The following is an 8,711-nucleotide window of genomic DNA, read 5'->3' as shown; positions in this document are numbered from 1 at the left end:
TGCGCTCTGCACGTGCGGCCCAACATTTTTGCACCTGTGCTCCATGCGGCGCATCTGCGCGTCCGCTCTTGTGTTGCTCTCTTCTCACCTGCGCCTTCACAGGTGCGCAAATCTTTCCACTCCTGCGATTCTCAGCAGCCTATCCCCTTCCGCTTCTGCGAGCCATTTTCTCGCACCTGCGGGCTCGCACCTACGACCCTCTTCACGCAGGTGCAGTTACACCAGATGCTCAACTGCTTGGGCCCTTCTTCAAATTCCAAATTCTATCCGTTAACCACCCGGAATCCACCCGGGGCCCTCGGGACCTTAACCAGTTATACCAACACGTCCCAAAACACATTACGAACTTAGCCGAGCCTTCAAATCACATCAAACAATGTTGAATTCATGAATCACACCCTATTCCAAGCTTAATGAACTTTAGAATTTCAAACTTCTACATTCGATGCCGAAACTTATCAAATCACGTTCGATTGGCCTCAAATCTTGCAAACAAGTCATCTTTGATATTACGGACCTACTCCAACTTCCGGAATCGAATTCCGCCCCAGTATCAAAAAGTTCACTTCCAGTCAAACTTCTCAAATCCACTTCCGAACGCGCTCCCAATATCGGAATCACCATAAGAAGCTATTCTCGGACTCGAAATTCCAAACGGACATCGATAACATTGAAATGCACTTCAACCCAAATATATTGAATTCTTCCAAAATGCTAACTTCCACAATAGGTGCCGAAACGCTCCCGGGACATACAAAACCCGATCCGAACATACGCCCAAGTTTGAAGTCATCATACAAACCTGTCGGAGCCTTCAAATCCTGATTCCGATGCCGTTTACTCTAAAATTCAATCTTAGTCAATTCTTCCAACTTAAAGCTTTCGAAATGAGAATTTTCTTTCCAATTCAACTCTAAACTTCCCGAAATTCAATCCCGACCACGCGTACAAGTCATAATACCTGAAGTGAAGCTTCTCATGGCCTCAAACAGTCGAACGACGCGCTAGAGCTCAAAACAACCGGTCGGGTCGTTACATTTTCTGCCACTTAAACATACATTCGTCCTCGAACGTGCTAAGAACTGTGTTGGAGTTATTCGAAATCACTGTTTAACACCTCATGCACCTACCTGTGCTATCACAACTCAGTTGGGCACATTAGCTCGAGCTAATATGAAGAATTTCCTTTTTACTTAGCCAAATAGGCCTTAAAGCCCAATTCCAACATCCGGATTTCTCTGCGAGGCCTGCTTCCATCATACGGATGCCGTATCAATCTCTATACGATGCACCAATACATGATTGCATACCTTTGATGGATCCACACTACGCACTGCATAACTTACATGACCTATAACATACTTTGATAACAATAGCCTAAATCTCACGAATCCGATGCTCACAATACACCTCATGACATATATAAGTCTTGTTTCAACTCTGGCAATACCGCCACGACGGAAGAAATGTGTAGAAATTCATAACCAACTACCAAGTCAACAAATCATTAAATCTCTCCTCTTGACTAGAATCATCACCCCATTATGAACCAGATAATGGTATTTGCTCTTTAATATTCCTCATATAATCTGATTGCACTGATCCCAGATCCAAAAATCTCGTCTCACCCAGTATAAGTTGCCCAGGCAATAAGCCACCTCAGGCACTGTGAAAAGTCTCATGTGATGCCACAATGTGCCAATAAGCTACAAACTTGAATGTGATACATAAGGAAAACGAACTCTGGAAAGAACTACTCAACCCACGTAACTAATTAAACAACCGAAAAGGCGTTATGAACCTTCCTCATTAAATGAGAAACAAAACACATAAGAATAGATACAGGGAACTGTACTCAACATCACACTGTTGCGGCGTGCAACCCGATCCAAAAAATATGTCCGTGGAGGCATGCCACCTGATTCACATATAATAACCTGTAGGGAATTAGTTACCGAGCTAAAATGCTCATACCTACGAAATACCCGAATATCGGCCACAAACACGCCAAGTGCATAATACCATCCCTGGGGAGACAGATAGCGCCATACTCTACAAAACTCAAGCACAACTAAGGTACGATATATGATCTAACTCTCGAGAGTCATCCTGCTCACATAACACTATCGCTACGCGGAACCTCAATACATATGAAATCATCAAGCCGTTTCACAACTCACGCGGCAACAATATAGTATTACATGAAATAGCCGGCGACGAATTAACATCCAACGTCCGAATACTCCTCCACAAGGAGCGCTATGCTGAAATGAACACCTCCGGCCCGACATAGAGCCCATATTCATATCTAGATCCACCCACGGACCTCAAGCCGATTCAAATCGCACCGTACTAGTCTAATAACCTTTCAAGGGTTCATAATAACCCCTTTCCCCATAACTCACAAGAACAACCATCATATCTGGAACAAACCTCCATAGTCCACAACCAAATGAACTGAGCGCCCTCCAGGCATTAATTCTCACATGAACAATAGTACCGCAATCTCCATAATTGGTTCCAATCTTCGATCAATCAAGTGACTACATGTCATACTTATACAATCTTCCTGTGGGACGTGCTCCCATAACCTTCCGCACCAGATAACAAGTCTGCACATACATACCACCGGCCGTACAAACGCTGTAAAGCAAATCAAAAATCCGAAATCACTACTTAAAGCCTCTTGCACAGGACACCAATCTCAGGTGACGCTAAAGGCAATACCAGCTTACCCTAACCATCCGATCTTACTCTGAATCCTTTCCCGCTCATCCGAGCTCTTGACATTTTTGTCGACGCCAAACCGCAACCTTGATCCTCAACATCCAAATCCCATGTCGATCACTGCACTTAATCATGCCAATGCGCAAGAGTACAAAAATTTCATCTTAAATTCCAAACTGCAAATAGGGTAAACACTTCATCACATATAAACCTTTTACTTAACTCATTCCAAGAGAACCATCGCAACACGTGACTGATTCCTCATATTCGTAGAAAATACCAACCTCAAGTAGTGGTCTAAACCACCATAACCTTTCCAGGATCCATCTGCACATAACAGGCCATAATACTCGAAAGCCTCCATATAAGATCAGTTACGACGACCGTCAAACCTCGCACGTACTGTCACAAATAACATGAATAACCCAGCAAACTGAAGGAGTTGATCATTGCCATCATTATGCCGATTCAACCATTGCTAACCGAGACGACTCTTTCTAATTTACCTTGGACTTGCCTTAGGAATAATAATAGTTCCATTCAAAACATGGCGAACTTAATCCGCACTTGTCCTGAGTGATCCTATTTCACAAGACCACATTGTCTCAAAACCCACGAACCATTTCATCCCCTCCTTGTGCGCATAATAGTGTCTTCAACTGATACACCCATTCTGATGATTCTTCTATAAATCCAAAGTTACATGCTCCCCTTCCTCTCATGATACCTTGTAGACCAAAGATAACATGGAACACTCCAAGCTCCTTTTATCATAATCCGCTGCAAAAGCTCGATATTCAACCATATTATGGACTCAAAATCCTTAGGCACCACACCTTAACTTTTGAATCCATTAGGACCGTTATTGAGAATCACCCACTGTGACTTGGTCCCAAATATAATCAACTCCAAGGCCCTGCTAGCACATGAGCACCCTCTCAAAGAAGCACCTGGCCGAATCATCTTCCTTGTAACTCGCCTCTACACGAAGCATAAATCCCGAGTCTTCACAAAGCCTGAGCATGAACCAATAAGACCAACTATAGCACACATTCCTCAAATCGCTTGCCCAAATTACTATTGATGTTCTCTTTCCTTAGTTGTAATAACCCATCAATATGCCGATAACCAATAATCTTACAAATAGACGACCATGCAATCCAACTATGGGCGGTAGGACTCTCCCACTTAGCCTGAAGCTACTATTGCATAAACCTGGAACCCAACAAGATTCTTCCTTCATCTACATGATCTAGCACAATCAACCCGCCAAATTCCTCTAAATCCTTCCATTAACCTTTAATGAATACTCCGAACCACTAGCCATCTTTACATATTCAATCTCTTACCGGGTAGCCAATAGAATTCTTCACAGAAGCTTCGTCAACACCACACGACCGTTAACCTGCTCACAGAAGATAACCCACCTGTGGAAATTACATGCCGACATATTCCAACGTTGTTGCACTGGGTATATTTACTACAAAATCAGTAGATCATCTTGAGTCCGAGCTCATTCACCAGCTGCACCAGTCCGTTCACTCCCCATGGACGTCAACTAAAGGTTCGACAATACATTCCAATCCAAAGTCATGTTGTATCCTTCTTCATATCAAACAACTCTTTTCTGTTGTATCTAATCTCCCGCCGTATAATAGCCAATATTTCAAATTAAGTCCGTAGACCCAATCACCGTCCACCATCATTCCCAAATCACTTTAAACTTTCCTCAAGGCGTGTAGCTATCCTATCGCAGAACCCACATACTACTCTGCCACTCTCCCACTTTGGTTAAACTCACTCCTTTAAGTAACTACCCGACTCCTGTTTCTCACACTTGGCCTCTATAAGTTTATCCATCACAAGGCACCTCCCACATGTCCTTTCTCATCCTTCGCTGCCCAGTTGTTGCCTTAAATAATAATCTACCTCTGTAGCACTTGAACCGATAGATCGCTACCAACTTTAAACCTTTCTGGAAATCATCTTTCTCGAGCCATCAATACCAAGAAATGCCGATTCGATCCTGAACCACTGCACACTGCGACCTCAGACAGTCGCTTTCCCAGCACCATTTATAATACTCTGCCCCAAGGCAAATTGAAGGAAACCATAACACCGGCGAACTTAACACATCATAACCAATCAAGGACGATGATGCCACATCAAAGGCGAAGATTCCACCATGCTCGAAAATATCGAGTCCTGCTACTCCATCAACCCAAGTCTGAACATTCATAGTTCGATTGCCTTTCCTTCGTCAGAAGTAAAATACCGAATCTCTGAACCATGCACTGAGTAAACCTTCTTTCAAGTCATTCACTTCCCCGAGACATAGGCAAGCATCCTACCATCACATCAATGCTGTGCGATAACAACTCAAGAGCATCATAGCAACCTGTGCGTATCCTTAAAGCTCTCAGAAGTATAGCTACTGAGCTGAAATGACAGAATATCCTTCCATAAGGCGATGACAATAGTCCAATCAACTACGCAAGGAGAAATATTCTGCACCACATCTGTAGTACCATTACAATTCCTCAATTCTCGATCGATAGCAAGCGCTTCACGTCGCATAAGATTGAATGGGAAGGAAACGAAGGCATAAGCCTCAAAGGAATCAAATCGCACGATGAGAATCAAGAAGGGAAGTGCTCCTAATAGCCCTGTAGCCTCTCGAAGATAAGTACAGACGTCTCCGTACCGATCCGCAAGACTCTACTAGACTCGCTCATGACTCGTGAGACCTAAGTGAACCTAGTGCTCTGATACTATGTTATCACGACCCAAAATACTCGAAAGGTCGTGATGGCGCCGGACACTACTGTCAGGCAAGCCAACACCAATAATTAGTAAATTCTCATTTTAATATTTTTGAAATCATAGTTAATCCCCCAAATTAAATAGCAGAAGATGGAGTTTACAAAATACGTAATAATATCTTTTAAAAAAAATTCCAATATAGTGCAACTCATAATCATCCCAAAATCCAGTGTCACAAGTGCATGAGCATTTACTAAGAATGTAAAATAAAATACAACAGTTGTCTGGAATACAATTGAACAGGAAAAATGTAAGTACTCTGAAGGAGACTCTGTTGGCTGCGGAGCGTCGTATAAAATGCAGCTCACCTAAGTCTCCGTCATAATCGCGCCTCTGCGCCCACAAGGAGACTAAACATATGTGTACTTGCACAAAAATGTGCAGCAAGTGTAGCATGAGTACGTAAATCAACACGTACCCAGTAAGTATCCCGCCTAACCTCGAAGAAGTAGTGACGAGGGGTTAACTCAGACACTTGCTATGGGTTATAATCAATATACCAATGATATGATAAATTATGAATTTTTATGAGGCAACGGTAAACACAATAACATGAGACATATAAATAATTCTCTTGTTAATAGGGTATTTTCAAATTTATCTTCATCTTTTAACAATTTAAATCTCCGGCCAATGAGGCCACATCAATTATCATTAATTCCCAAAACAATCAATTAAGTCATGCGCAAATCATACCGAGGTCGTACGGCCCGATCCAACAAATATTTAAATTGTGCACTGCCATAGAGTCGAATAGCACGAACCATAGATGCATCTATTTAATTTTTCGAGGCGTTTAGCCCGTTCCACAAAAGATAAAAACATTCAGACAACCAAATCAAGGATTTATTTAGGTTTGATGTTCAAAGAAATATCAATTCTCATTAACGGTCAAGTGACCCATCCGAAACCCAAGTAGGTGAAGTTTAACCTTTTGAAATTCCTTTAACAAGTTCCAATCTGTTTGAAACAGTTAAATTAACAAGTAAGATGCAAGCATCGCAAGTATAACGTGATTTGGGTCCTAGACTACCCAGACATAAGCATAATAGTAGCTACGCACGGACTCTCGTCACCCTGTACGTACGTAGCCCCCACAAATAGAAGCACATATTGAATTATTTCACCTATGGGGTAAATTCCCTCTTACAAGGTTAGAAAGGAGACTTAGCTCGCTCCGCAGTTCCATAACCGGCTCCCAAGCCCTTCCGACGACTCAAACCGATGCCCAACGCTCCAAAACTGGTCAATGGGGGAAGCAAGTCAAGAATCAAGACAAGACTCCAGATGGCATTTAGATAGAAATTTTGTAACTCTTCGATTTTAAGAGTATGTAATTTTTTATTTATTTTGCTGTAATAGTAGGAACCACGGACCGGAACCTCGATGGAACTTCGCTCGATTCTCCATCTAAGCATACTCCATCACTCTTCTTCCACTTAAACTACACGTGACCTGATTCCCTTATAACCCAGGATATGTTGGCTGCCTAAAACCAAGGCTCGGTCACATCTTTTTCTTTTATCTTCTTTTCCTTTTTAAATAATAGTGAGGTCAAAAATCAGTCACCTTGTTCATTTTCTTTGCCTGAAAACTCTTTATGTTTCCAAGCAAAGAGGGGCATGCTGTGAACAACTAATTTTTGACCCCACCCAAATTCTATACTATTTTAGTGTAAATATTTCTTTTAGATTTAATCTTAATATTTAAACTTTTATCTTACTCTTAATAGGTTTTATTTTAAAAAAGAAAAACTACAAAAATACTCTCATTCTTTGAGTACAAATTTTATTTCTATAAAAAAAAATTAAAATATATATGTGTGTGTGTGTGTGTGTGTGTATATATATATATATATATTTCTTTTAATAAGTAAGCTATAGAATCTTTCTTAGTATCATTTAAAGTACATGTAAATATTTAATTTTTCTATATTGTAAGAAATGTTGGTTAATCTTCCTATCTTTATAATTTAATTTATGTTTTAAAATAAAAGGAAAAAAAAATCTGATTTATAATCCCTTTTAAAGACTCCTTTGCACGTTTTGAAACTCCCGCTCCCTAACTTCCCCATTTTTCTTTTGCTAAACTCCCCTCTCAGATTACCCACTCCCTCACGTATTCCCCCCACATATCCATCCCACAACCTCACTTCCTCACATGACATAGCACACACCTGCACAACTCCTACATATAGGCATGTGTAGAGAAAAACTCTAATCATTAAGCATGTATAGAGAAAAACTCTAATCATTAAAAGGAGGGGATCTTTGAAAAAGAAGAAAAAGAACGTGAAAATAAGGGAGTAAGAAAGAAAGAAAGGGAAGGAATCTGATAAGAAAAGTCAGCAACTAAGAGAAAAGAAACTATTCTCTTATAGTAAAAAAATTCACTCGAAAGAAAAGTTTGGCTCAGTTATTGAACCTGAACATGGAGTTCGAGATTTGGTTCCGAACACGTGGTTCTAGAAAAGTTAGTATAGTTAGCTTTGGAAATCAATTGATTGTAGCTGGATTTTCTTTTCTTTTCAACATTTATTGGGAAGCTTTACTTGCAAAATGTTAATATATCTCTTCTCTTTTCCTTATTTTATTTTTCATCTATGATGATAAAGCCAGATGTTAATTATGATGATTTTATATGCGTGTAACAAATCCAGATGTTAATCTTCCAAGGACATGTTTGTTTTCTGTCTCCTTTTATGTATTTAATAATTTATTTCTTTTCATCCCTTTAATATTTATGCTAGATTCTTTATATGGACATTCATATGCAAGTCGGTTTGAAGTATTTTACTTTAATGGTAATGGCATTCATGTTAGATTTTTCGTTCTACATATCCCATGATGTTCCAATACTTCTGTTTCGAGGTAGTTTTGATCTAGTGATGTAGGTTATATTTATGAAAATTAATAATTTTAATAAGTGACGTATGATTCTTGGCCTTTCAAAGTTAATTAATTTTGAGGTGAAAATATATTTGAGTTTTATTATTGTTTGCTTTTGATATATATTTTTTCTTCTTTCTTTTTATACACAGTAAAATAGAAAGTTTAAGAATAGAATTTAAATCACTAAGAAGGGTGGATGTAACGACCCGGCCGGTCGTTTCGAGAATTATAGCCACGTTTCTCCCAATTTCTGCTTCTTTTTGTGTTCTT

The sequence above is a fragment of the Nicotiana tabacum genome, unplaced genomic scaffold, assembly GCF_000715075.1.
Source record: "Nicotiana tabacum cultivar K326 unplaced genomic scaffold, ASM71507v2 Un00022, whole genome shotgun sequence".
Taxonomy (NCBI): domain Eukaryota; kingdom Viridiplantae; phylum Streptophyta; class Magnoliopsida; order Solanales; family Solanaceae; genus Nicotiana; species Nicotiana tabacum.
Note: the sequence above shows the minus strand (reverse complement) of the source record.